The 13,098-nt window shown below is 36.0% G+C and overlaps 1 pseudogene; it reads right to left on the reverse strand.

Moving 5' to 3' along the window:
- Positions 1-9,979: 9,979 nt before the first annotated feature.
- On the reverse strand, positions 9,980-10,487 carry LOC117020493 (tail-anchored protein insertion receptor WRB-like; annotated as a pseudogene).
- Positions 10,488-13,098: the final 2,611 nt, after the last annotated feature.

The raw sequence follows: 13,098 nt of genomic DNA on the forward strand, positions 1-13,098 counted from the left end.
TTTTGCTTTGTTGTGTTTTGTTTTGCTTTGTCTTTGTATCTTTGATATCTTTGCCTGTGTCCAGTGGGGGTTATCAGATGGTTTTGCATGTGAATGTATTTGATTTGATTTTTTTCTTTGTTGTTGTTGTTGCTGTTGTGCTTTGTGATTTGCTTTGTTCTGAAACTGCCCTGCCGGGGCCCAGCTTGTGAGGCACGGTCAGCAGATCAGAAATCTCCCACCCGCACCCATACACACACACACTGAAGAAGTGCTCTGAGACTCAGGAGTACTGGACAAGGGGCTGGTAGGGCTACTCTCAGTGTGCATACGTGCAGACAAGGGCAGAAACGGCACTGACTTTGTAAAAACTATCATCCAGACCCCTCAGGCCCACGCATTTAAGTCTGCAGTCCCAAAGTCACTCTGGGCACCAGGTGACCGGCTCTGCCTGCGCAATAAGCAAGGGGCTCTTTGGTACAGCAGAGGACAACCTGGACATTGCTTGGTGGGCTCAGGCCGAGATGGTCGCTGCTTCTTGTTTTGCTTTGCTTTGTTTTGTTTTGCTTTGTCTTTATATCTCTGATATCTTTGCCTGTGTCCAGCGAGGGTTATCGGCTGTTTTTTGCATGTGAATGTACTTGATTTTTTTCTTTTTTTTTGCTGTTGTCCTTGCTGTTGTGCTTGGTGATTTGCTTTGTTCTGAGGCTGCACTGCCGGGGCCCAGCTTGAGAGGCACGGGACTCAGCATATCCAGGGGCCAACTCCAGACCAAACCAGAGTGCTGCCGGGTTTGACCTGCAGGTCACACACCCAGAGGGGGCTCTCTGCAGTCACTGGAGCCCATAGAGGCCAAACCACATTAGGGTGGTCAACCCTCACGCAGCAGAGCGCCCTGCGGGGGGCAGAGCCAAGTCTCATAATGGGTCAGCCCAGGAGTTAACCCCACCTACTTACAAGCAAAAAGCAATTAAAGATCTTCTTGAACGGGACAGTGTGCACAACACAAGAGTCACCTTTGGAGCAAACGCAGAGGAGGACAACGCGGTGCGAGTCAAATATAAAGGACACATACTACATAAGATAACACAGCAAGAACTAAAAACTCTAGGGGATCTACCTAATACATCGAAGGAAACACGGAGAGTCAGCGAGAATGGGGAAACAAAGATACACGTCCCAAATAAAAGAACAGAAGAAACCTCCAGAAATGGAACCAAATGGAACAGAGGTAACCAACATATCAGAGACAGAGTTCAGAACACTGATGATAAGAATGTTTAAGAAGCTTAGAGACGACATAAAGAAGGATAGAGAAATCATAATGAACAACCAGTTAGAACTAAAGAACACAATTACCGAAATTAAGAGCTCACTTGAAGGAATTACCAGCAGGCTAGATGAAGCAGAGGATCGAATCAGCGACTTAGAAGACAAGGTAGCAGAGATCACCCAAACGGAACAACAGAAAGAAAAAAGAATAAAAAACAATGAGGATGGCTTAAGAGACCTCTGGGATAACATCAAGCGCAACAACATGTGCATCATAGGAATACCAGAAGGTGAAGAGAGGAAGCAAGGGATTGAGAACATATTTGAAGTAATAATGTATGAAAACTTCCCCAACCTGATGAAGGAAACCAACATACAAGTCCAGGAAGTGCAGAGAGTTCCAACCAGGATTAACCCAAACAGGTCCACACCAAGACACATTATAGTTAAAATGGCAAAGCTTAAAGACAAAGAGAGAATCCTAAAAGCAGCAAGAGAAAGACGGAGGGTTACATACAAGGGAACTCCCATAAGACAATCAAATGATTTTTCTACAGAAACATTGAAGGCCAGGAGGGAGTGGCAGGAGATACTCAAAGTGATGGAAAACAAAGGCCTACAACCTAGATTGCTTTATCCAGCAAGGCTATCACTTAAAGTTGATGGAGAGATAAAGAGCTTTCCAGAAAAAAATAAGCTAAAGGAATTTATTACCACCAAGCCAGCATTGCAAGAAATACTAAAAGGACTTCTGTAAATAGAAGAAAGATCAAAACAACCTAACTACAAATTTAAAAATGGCAATAACTATGTACCTATCAATAATCACTTTAAATGTAAATGGATTAAATGCTCCAATCAAGAGACACAGGGTGGCTGACTGGATAAGAAAGCAAGACCCTTGTATATGCTGTCTACAAGAGACTCACCTCAGAACAAAAGACACACACAGGCTGAAAGTGAAGGGTTGGAGTAAGATATTTCATGGAAATGGAAACGAGAAAAAAGCTGGAGTTGCAATACTTATATCTGACAAAATAGACTTTAAAATGAAGAACATACTAAAAGATAAAGATGGACATTATATAATAATAAAGGGATCGATCCGACAAGAGGACATAACCCTAGTAAACATCTATGCACCAACATAGGAGCACCTAAATATATAAAACAGGTACTGACTCACATAAAGACAGAGATCAACAGTAACACTATTATTGTAGGAGACTTCAACACACCTCTGACAACAAGGGACAGGTCTTCCAGACAGAAAATCAATATGGAAACAACAGCCTTAAATGATACATTGGACCACTTGGATTTAATCGATATTTTCAGAACATTTCACCCCAATGCTGCAAAATACACGTTTTTCTCAAGCGCACATGGAACATTTTCCAAGATAGACCATATGTTAGGCCACAAAACAAGTCTTGATAAATTTAAGAAAATTGAAATCATACCAATTGTCTTCTCTGATCACAATGCTATGAAATTAGAAATGAACTACAGGAAAAAAACTGGAAGACACACCAATTCATGGAGGCTGAATAACTTTTTACTAAATAATGAATGGGTCAAGCAGGAGATCAAGGAAGACGTCAAAAGATATCTCGAGACAAACGAAAATGAAAACACGACGACCCAAAATCTATGGGATGCCGCGAAAGCAGTGCTAATAGGGAAATTCATAGCTTTGCAGGCCTACCTAAAGAAACAAGAAACATCACTAATCAACAGTTTATCTTCACATTTAAGGGATTTGGAAAAAGAACAGCAAAATAAGCCCAAAGGGAGCACAAGGAAGGAGATAATAAAGATCAGAGCAGAAATAAATGAAATAGAAACCAGAAAAACAATACAAAAGATCAATGAATCCAAGAGTTGGTTCTTAGAGAAGATAAACAAAATCGACAAACCTTTAGCCAGACTCATTAAAAAAAAGAGAGAGAGGACCCAAATTAATAAAATCAGAAATGAAAGAGGGGAAGTGACAACGGACACTGTAGAAATAAAAAAAGTTTTAAGAAGTTACTATGAGCAACTATATGCCAACAAATTTGACAATTTGGAAGAAATGGACAATTTTCTAGAGGCGTACAACCTTCCAAGGCTAACTCAAGAAGAAACAGAAAACCTGAATAGACTGATTACCACCACGGAATTTGAATCAGTAATCAACAGTCTCCCAACAAACAAAAGCCCTGGACCAGATGGCTTTACAGGTGAATTTTACAAAACGTTCAAAAAAGAATTATCACCTATTCTCCTCAAGCTCTTCCAAAAAATCCAGAAGGAAGGAAGACTCCCAAACACTTTTTACGAAGCCACTATCACCCTGATCCCAAAATCAGACAAAGACACCACAAAAAAAGAAAACTACAGGCCAATATCTCTAATGAACATAGATGCAAAAATCCTCAACAAAATATTAGCGAACAGAATTCAGCAATACATTAAAAAGATCATACACCATGATCAAGTGGGATTCATCCCTGATATGCAAGGGTGGTTCAACATCCGTAAATCGATTAATGTGATACACCACATTAACAAAATGTAAAATAAAAATCACATGATCATATCAATAGATGCAGAAAAAGCATTTGATAAAATCCAACAGCCATTTATGATAAAAACCCTTAAGAAAGTGGAAATAGAGGGATCATATCTCAACATAATAAAGGCCATATATGACAAACCCACATTTAACATCATACTCAATGGGGAAAAGCTAAAACCATTCCCCCTAAGATCAGGAACAAGGCAAGGTTGCCCACTATCTCCGCTTCTATTCAACATAGTGCTGGAAGTTCTTGCCACAGCAATCAGACAAGAAAAAGAAATAAAAGGCATTCAAATTGGTAAGGAGGAAGTAAAATTATCATTGTATGCAGATGATATGATACTATATATAGAGAACCCTAAAGACTCCACTAAGAAGCTATTAGAGCTGATAGATGAATTTAGTAAAGTAGCAGGATACAAAATTAATATTCAGAAATCAGTTGCATTTGTATATACCAATAATAAAACATCAGAAGGAGAAATTAAAAAAAAACAATCCCATTTACAATCGTTCCAAAGACTATAAAATACCTGGGAATAAATTTAACCAAAGAAGTAAAAGATCTGTACTCAGAAAATTATAAGACAGTGATGAAAGGAATGAAGGAAGATATAAATAGATGGAAACACATATCATGTTCATGGATAGGAAGAATTAATATAGTGAAAATGTCCATACTGCCTAAGGCAATATACATATTCAACGCAATTCCTATCAAACTACCAACGTCGTTTTTCACTGAAATAGAACATATAATCCTAAAATTTATATGGGACCATAAAAGACCCCGAATAGCAAAGGCAATCTTGAGAAATAAGAACAAAGTGGGAGGTATAACAATACCTGACTTCAAATTATACTACAAGGCTACAGTAATCAAAACAGCATGGTACTGGCATAAAAACAGACACATAGATCAATGGAACAGAATAGAGAGTCCAGAAATAAATCCACGTCTATATGGCCATTTAATCTACGACAATGGAAGCAAGAATGTACGATGGAGTAAAGACAGTCTATTCAATAAATGGTGCTGGGAAACCTGGACAGACACATGCAAAACAATGAAGCTGGACCACCTCCTTACACCATATACAAAAATAAATTCAAAATGGCTTAAAGACTTAAATGTAAGATCTGAAACCATAAAATACCTAGAAGAAAATATAGGAAGAAACTTCTCAGACATTACCCGGAGTAAGATTTTTACTGATATATACCCTCGCTCGAGGGAAGTAAGAGAAAAAATAAACATGTGGGATTATATCAAACTAAAAAGTTTTTTTACAGCAAAGGAAACCATCAATAAAACAAAAAGGGATCCTACTGAATGGGAAAAGATATTTGCCAATGATATATCTGATAAGGGATTAATATCACAAATCTATGAAAAACTCACTCAACTCAACTCCAAAAAAACAAACGACCCAATTTAAAAATGGGCAGAGGACTTAAAGAGACATTTTTCTAAAAAGGACATACAGATGGCAAACAGACATATGAAGAAATGCTCAACCTCACTAACCATTAGAGAAATGCAAATAAAAACCATAATGAGATACCACCTCACGCCAGTCAAAATGGCTATCATCAATAAATCAACAAACAACAAGTGCTGGCGCAGATGTGGAGAAAAGGGAACGCTTGTGCACTGTTGGTGGGATTGCAGATTGGTGCAGGCACTATGGAAAACAGTATGGAGGTATCTCAAAAATCTGAAAATGGAACTACCTTATGATCCAGTAATTCCACTCCTAGGTATCTATCCGGAGAAATCCAAAACTTCAATTCAAAAATCTTTATGCACTCCTATGTTTATTGCAGCACTATACACAATAGCCAAGACATGGAAACAACCAAAATGCCCATCGGTAGATGACTGGATTAAGAAACTGTGGTACATTTATACAATGGAGTATTATGCAGCCATAAAGAAGAAAGAAATCTTACCATTTGCAACAACATGGATGGATCTAGAGAACATTATGTTAAGTGAAATAAGTCAGACAGAGAAAGATAAGTACCATATGATCTCACTTATTTGCGGATTCTAAAGAAAAGAATAAGTGAATGAACTAATCAGAAACAGTTTGGGAGACAATGAGGAAAAACTGAGGGTAGCTAGATGGGCGGGAGGGGTGGGGGGTGGGGGGGAGGGTGAGGGGATTGGAGGGCAGTCGGTGACCACAGGATGGCCACGCGTTTGAAAATTAATCTGGGGAACGTAATTTGGTGGTTACCAGAAGGTAAAGGGGTTGGGGGGTGGGGGATGAGGGTGAGGGGGTCAAATGTATGGTGATGGAAGGGGAGCTGACTCTGGGTGGTGAACACACAGTGTGATTTATGGATGATGTGATACAGAATTGCACACCTGAAATCTATGTAATTTTACTAACAATTGTCACCCCAATAAATTAAAAATAAATTTAAAAAAAATGGCTTAGACTTAAATGTAAGATCTGAAACCATAAAATACCTAGAAGAAAATATAGGAAGAAACTTCTCAGACATTACCTGGAGTAAGATTTTTACTGATATATCCCCTCACGCGAGGGAAGTAAGAGAAAAAATAAACATGTCGGATTATATCAAACTAAAAAGTTTTTTCACAGCAAAGGAAACCATCAATAAAATAAAAAGGGATCCTACTGAATGGGAAAAGATATTTGCCAATGATATATCTGATAAGGGATTAATATCACAAATCTATGAAAAACTCAACTCAACTCCAAAAAAACAAACGATCCACACACACACACACACACACACACAAACACACATATATATTTGCTTTTAGTCTATTAATATGGTGAATTACATTGCTTGAATTTTGAATGTTAAACCAAATTTGCATTGTTGGGATAAACTATATTTGTATTCATGTGTTATCATTTTTACATACTGCTACATTGTGTTTAATATTTTGTAAAGATTTTTTGTATCAATGTTCATGAAGAATATTAGTTTATACTTTCCAATGTAGTTTTGTAATGTTACCCTCATAAAAATGAGTTGGAAATATTTCCCTCTTCTGATTTTCTGAAGAAGTTTGTGCAGGTTTGGTATTATCTCTAGTTTAAGTGTTTGATAATTTCACCACTGAATATATCTAAGCCAGGAGTTTTCTTTGTGCTTTAATATTTTATTATGAATTCGGTTTTTAGAAGATATAAGGTATACATATCTTCTACTTCTTTTAGTTCCATTTTTGATAATGTATCTTCAAACAATAATTAATTTTTATTTCATTAAGGTAGAAACACTTAACATGAGCTCTACCCTTTTAACAAATTTGTAAGTGTACAATATATTATTGTTAGCTATAGATACCAGTGTTGTACAGCTCAGCTCTCTAGAGTTTATTCATCTTGCTTAATGAAAATTTTGTGCCCTTTGGTTAGTAAGTCCACAGTTCCCCCTAACCCCAGCCCATGGCAACCACCATTTCACTCTCTGATACTATGAATTTGACTATTTTAGATATCTCATACAGTATAAGTGAAATCATGCAGCATTTGTCTTTCTGTGATTGGCGTATTTCAATAGCATAATGTCCACAAGTTTCATCCTTGTTGTCACATATTTCATAATTTTCTTATTTTTTAAAGTGGAATATTATTCCATTGTGTGTATTTACCACATTTTCTTTATCTACTCATGTGTCACTGGATATCTAGGTTGTTTCTGCATCTTGGTTGTTGTGAATAGTGCTACAAGGAACATGAGAGTGCAGATATTTCTTTAAGATAGTGATTTTTTTTTTCCCTTTGGATATATACCCAATAGTGGGATTGCTAAATCAAATGGAGGTTCTATTTTTAGCTTTTGAGGAATCTTCATATTGTTTTCCATAGCAGCTGCATAATTTTACATTCCCAACAACAGTGTGCAAGGGTCTCAATTTCTCCACATCTTTGCCAACACTTTTTTTATATAATAGCCATCCTGACAGGTGTGAGGTAATATCTCATTGTAGTTTTGATATGCATTTCCCTGATGACTAGTGATATTGAGCATTTTTCATATATCTCTTGGTTATTTAATGTCTTCTTTGGGAATATGTCTATTCAAGTTCTTAGCCCATTTTTATATTGGGTTATTAGATTTTCTGCTGTTGAGTTTTACGAGTTCCTTGTATAAGTTGGATATTAATCCTCTAGCAGATAAAAGGTTCACAAATATTTTCTTATATTTTGTAGGTTGCCTCTTCACTCTGTTGATTGTTTTCTTAACTTGCATTTCTGGAATAAACCTCTCTTGGTCACGATGTATTATCCTTTCCATATGTCATGGGATTCGATTTGCAAATAGTTTATTTACAATGTTTTTTTAATTTTGAAAGAATTTCATTTTAAAAGCACACATAAATATTCATAAATTTATGGAATATCGTTGGAAGAATCATGAGAAATAGGTAACAATGAGAAACTTTGGGAAATTGGGTGACATAACAGTAAAGGGTCAGAAGATATACTTTTCATTATACCCCTTTCTGTATCTTTTGACTTCAGTACAATGTTTATTATCTATTTAAAAACAAATACAGTTTTTGAGAAACCACAATGATGTGAAACAGGATGGCGATTTAACCCTATTGAATCTTCACAAATTAATCATGTACGTGGAAAGGGTTAACAGCTGTGAGCTGTACATCTTTTCCTCTGGCCTCAGTGAAAATTCTTGCAGTGTTAACTGAAAGAATAGATCTTTAGAAGATAAACAAAGGGAGGCACTGTGCCCATTCATGTCCCAAGTACGCCCCTGGATGTGCTGCACGTGGCCGCCCAACTATGGACTGCTACACCTGCCATTTATGCCTGCAGCTACTGAGAATGGGTGTCAGGCCTGGCGCCTGTAAGAGATCCCAGACCATGCAGCTGCCTAGGTCTGCTGTAATCCCCCCCTCAGGTTGGCTTCTTATTCCTCATGGTCAGACTGTACCCTGTGTAGTGACTGAGATGCTAAAGCTGGTGTCCGAGTCCTCCATGGTTTTGTCTGCTATATGCAGCTGTTTCCTGTTCTGCATTAAAGCCACATCAACTTGGTGCCAGATGAGTCTGAATGATCAGGGGCATCTGAACCCCACTCTGAGGACAACAAATTAAAGTAGCATAGCACTTTATCTTTCATAGTACAATTAGCAGAAATAGTGAGTTACTTATTAGATCATTAGCAAATACAAGAACACAAATAGTGTCTTTTAAACACTAGTCGTGGAATTTAGCTTTATGTCTACGTGTGGCCCACTTAGTTAATGGTTAAAGCCCTCTGCCACTTGTCACAGTTACAGATTGGTCGCAGCAAATAAGTGGCTGTAAGGAAGGAAGTCACACAAGCACTTGCAAAGATTTTAACTAGAAAAAGGTGTTTTTAAAAAATAGCAGAATTATACTTTATGGGCCAAACGCATATCCATTTAAATTAATTTAATCAGGCCTCCTAGTTTGTTTTTTAACTTTATCCCATTCTATGAAGCATAAATATTAAATGTTTATAAAATACACTTCATTTGAAATGCTTTTAATACAAAACACACAATTCAAGCACAGTATAATGCATTGTGGTCTCATGAATACATTTGCAAAACATGGTAATGAAAAATCAACAGCTTCAAATAGGTAGATAACACAATGCAAAGGCTTGCCCAACAAACAACATTTTAAACAGAAGAAAAAAGCACAGGCAATGTCAGCTAATGTTATTCTTCTAGTAATACTGCATGAAATTAAAAAACAAATTTTCAAATCCTAGTGGTGAGATTAAGTTGCTTTCTAATCTGTATTAAAAACAGTATGAAGTCTTTAAAGTACTTAAGTTATTAGAAAATTGTGACTTTCCAACTGGCACTGTGACCTTTAAAAGATGCCACAAGTACAAATCATGAGTAATAACAGAGAGATGCCCATAATGTCACACATTTCTCATCACAAATATGCTACTATGCTGGTCGGTACACAGGTGTGACAGACTGACCTTTCTGGCTCAATGACAAGAGTACAAATCGTAATTCTTATAAGAATCTCACATAGAGTCCAAAAACAAACAGGTTCAACAAAGAACTAACCTGTGCGCTTTTGCTTCTTAAAAAAAAAAAAAAAAATGAGAGTATAAATCAGATTTGTAACCTAAGTGAAAATCCATTTTTAAAAGGGTCATAGCTGTATTCATCTTCTTTTTCAGCTGAAAGGGTGAAGCACAATAGCCACAACTTTGTTACAGACTAAAATCCAACAGGTAATTCCAACACCACCTGCTACTTTAGTAGGAAATGCTACCAGGCGGTCTAGTGGAGTTATCCATTTACTTGGCATGACAGCCACAGGGACAGAATAACACTTCCAAATGAAAGAGACCATCAGGGCAGCTAGCAAAATGTAGAAAGCAACACTTATAACCCATTTTATCTTGGCCAACTGAGCTGTCCGTACTTTCACATGCGTTTTGAGCTTGTTGATCTTTCCAGCCTGGCGCATCTGGCGAACTCGTCCATCACGTTGACAGTGGAGAGCTCTTGTTTCATATCCTGAATCTCGCCTCTCATCTGAGACTCCTGCTCTGAATCTTTCTGCAGCATCCTGATCATAAAGGAGGAGAAGGACGGAAGACGAATCCTGAGGACATTGTACCCAAACATAAAGCTGAGTACCAGCAGCCACGCCCAGAGATCGGCCTCCGGCAGCGCTCATCCCTGACTCTCCCGACAGCTCAAGCTCCGCTAAGGAAGCTCCATAAGGACCATGCCGGCGTTCTATTTACAATTTTTGAATGTTCAAGAAAGTTAATAACATATTTTTCTTTACCTGTAGCGTCTTTGTCATGTTTTGGTATCAGGGTAAATCGGGCCTCATAAAACAATTTGCAAAATGTTTCATCTTTATTGTATTCTCTGAAAGAGTGTATGCAACACAGGTAAATAATTCTTTCTTAAATGTTTCAGAGAATATACCAGTGCATCCACCTACATCTGAGTTTTCTTAGTAGAAAAGGATTCAGTTACACATTCAATTTGTTTAATATATAAAGAATTATTCACACTTTTAATTTAATCTTGTGTCTGTTTTTTGGTAAGTTGTATTTTTTAAAGAAATTTGATGATTTCATTAAAGTTGCCAGTTCTATGAGCATAAAGTTGCTCATAATAAATACTTTTTATTCACTTACTTTATCTGAATTGAGTAAAAGTTACTATTTTGGGTCGACAATTTTATCACTTTGGTAAATACCTATAGTCATGTAACCCAAAACAAAGTTACAAAAGAATTCTATCACCTCAGAAAACTCTCTTGTATTGTCCCTTTGTAGTCAACTATTCTATCCTTTCCAGGTCCTAACAACCACAGATCTGTTTTTCAAAAACACTGCCTTTTCCACAGTCATATGCTTGGAATAATATAGTATATATCCTTTGAATATGTAAATTTTTTCTTTTAGCATGACACATTGGAGATTCATCCATGTTGCTGCATGTATCAGTAGTTTGTTTCTTTGTGTTGCTGGGTAGTATTCTATTGTATGGATGTATCACAACTTGTTTATTTGAAGGACATGTTTATTTGAAGGACCAATTGAAGGACATGAGATAGGTATCCAGTTTTTGGCAATTGTAAATAAGCCTGATATATCTGTGTATAGGTTTTCATGTGAACATGAGTTTTTATTTCTCTAGAGTAAATACCTGACATTCCATTTTAGGGATGTACTACTGTTTAGTCATTTACCAGTTGAAGGACATTTGAGTTGCTTCCTTTTAATTGGTGATTATGAATACAGTCACTAAGAAATTCCTTTACACTTTTTTGTGTGAAATTAAGTTTTGTTTTCCATTGGAAAAAAAATATCCTACGAATAACATTTCTAGGTTGTAGGGCAAGTTTGTTTCTAAATTTACATGAAACTCTCAAACCACTCTACATAGTGGCTATAATATTTATTTTGTTACACCAGCAATATATGAGAGTTTCTGTTGTTTTGTATCTTCACCAGTACTCAGTATTGTGAGCATTGCTTTGTTTTAGTTTGTTTTTTTTTTTAAGATATTCTAGTAGGTGTGTACTGTATTGTGATTTTAATGTGCATTTCTAAAATAAAAAATTATGTATCCCAGAATGTGGTCTCTTTTGGTAATTGTTCTATGTACACTTAAAAACAATGTATATTCTTCTATCATTTGGGGTAATGTTCTGTAGATGTAATTTATGTCAAACTGCTTAATATTGTTGTTCAAATCTCCCATATCCTTACATATTTAACTAATTGTTTTATTAGTTACTGAGAGAAGTAAGTTGAAATCTCTACTTATGACTATAAATTTATCTCTATCAATTTTTGTTTTATACATTTCAAATCTATGATAATGGGTGCACACAAATTTGTAAATGTGTCAGATTGAATGGATCCCTTCACAGGTATAAGATATACTTCTTTATATTTGGTAATATTTCTATTTTGTCTGACATTAATATAAGCACACCAGCTATCATTATAGTTTCAGCCTGTGTCCTTATATTTAAGATCTATTTTTTTTAAACACCATATAATTAAATTCTATCTTTTAAAATATTTTCACTGAAGTCTGAGGTCTATTTATATTTAATGTAATAAAGACATGGTTTACTTTAAATCCTCCTTCCCTGACTTATTTTAGATTATTTAATATTGTATTGTTCCATTTTATCTCACTTAATAGAATTTTTAGTTATGTAATGTTGTATTATTGTTTTTGGGTTTGCCCTAAATGTTACAGTATGCATTCTTGCCTTATTATGGTCTACCTTAACTTAGTAGTTTAACCACTTTCCAAAGAATGAAAGCACCATAAAACCACTTAACTGCATTTACCTCCTTTATGCACTCTACACTACTGTTTTAATATCGTTTGTTTTTATATGCTATAAAAATATTATTGCCACAGTCAGTATTCTTTTATATTTATCTTTTCCAAGAAATCTTCACTCCTCCTACAATTCTTTTTATCCATATAATTTCGTTTTACCTTAGCTTAAAGAACATCCTTTAATACTTCATGTAGTTTGACTTTGCTGAAAATAAATTCTATCAATACTTATCTGAAAACGTCATTGTTTTACCTTCATTTCTGAAGAAATTTTTTTCTGGGTACACAAAACTACCTTGGGTTATTTTTTTTTCTAACACCTTAAAAAATCATTCCACTGCCTACTAGCTTCATTTCAAACTTCATTTATAAGATGTATTGTTGATCCTTTAAAGATAATGTTTCTCTCTCGATGCTCTTGATATTTATTTCATTTCCATTGTTT

The sequence above is a fragment of the Rhinolophus ferrumequinum genome, chromosome X, assembly GCF_004115265.2.
Source record: "Rhinolophus ferrumequinum isolate MPI-CBG mRhiFer1 chromosome X, mRhiFer1_v1.p, whole genome shotgun sequence".
In the NCBI taxonomy this organism is placed as follows: domain Eukaryota; kingdom Metazoa; phylum Chordata; class Mammalia; order Chiroptera; family Rhinolophidae; genus Rhinolophus; species Rhinolophus ferrumequinum.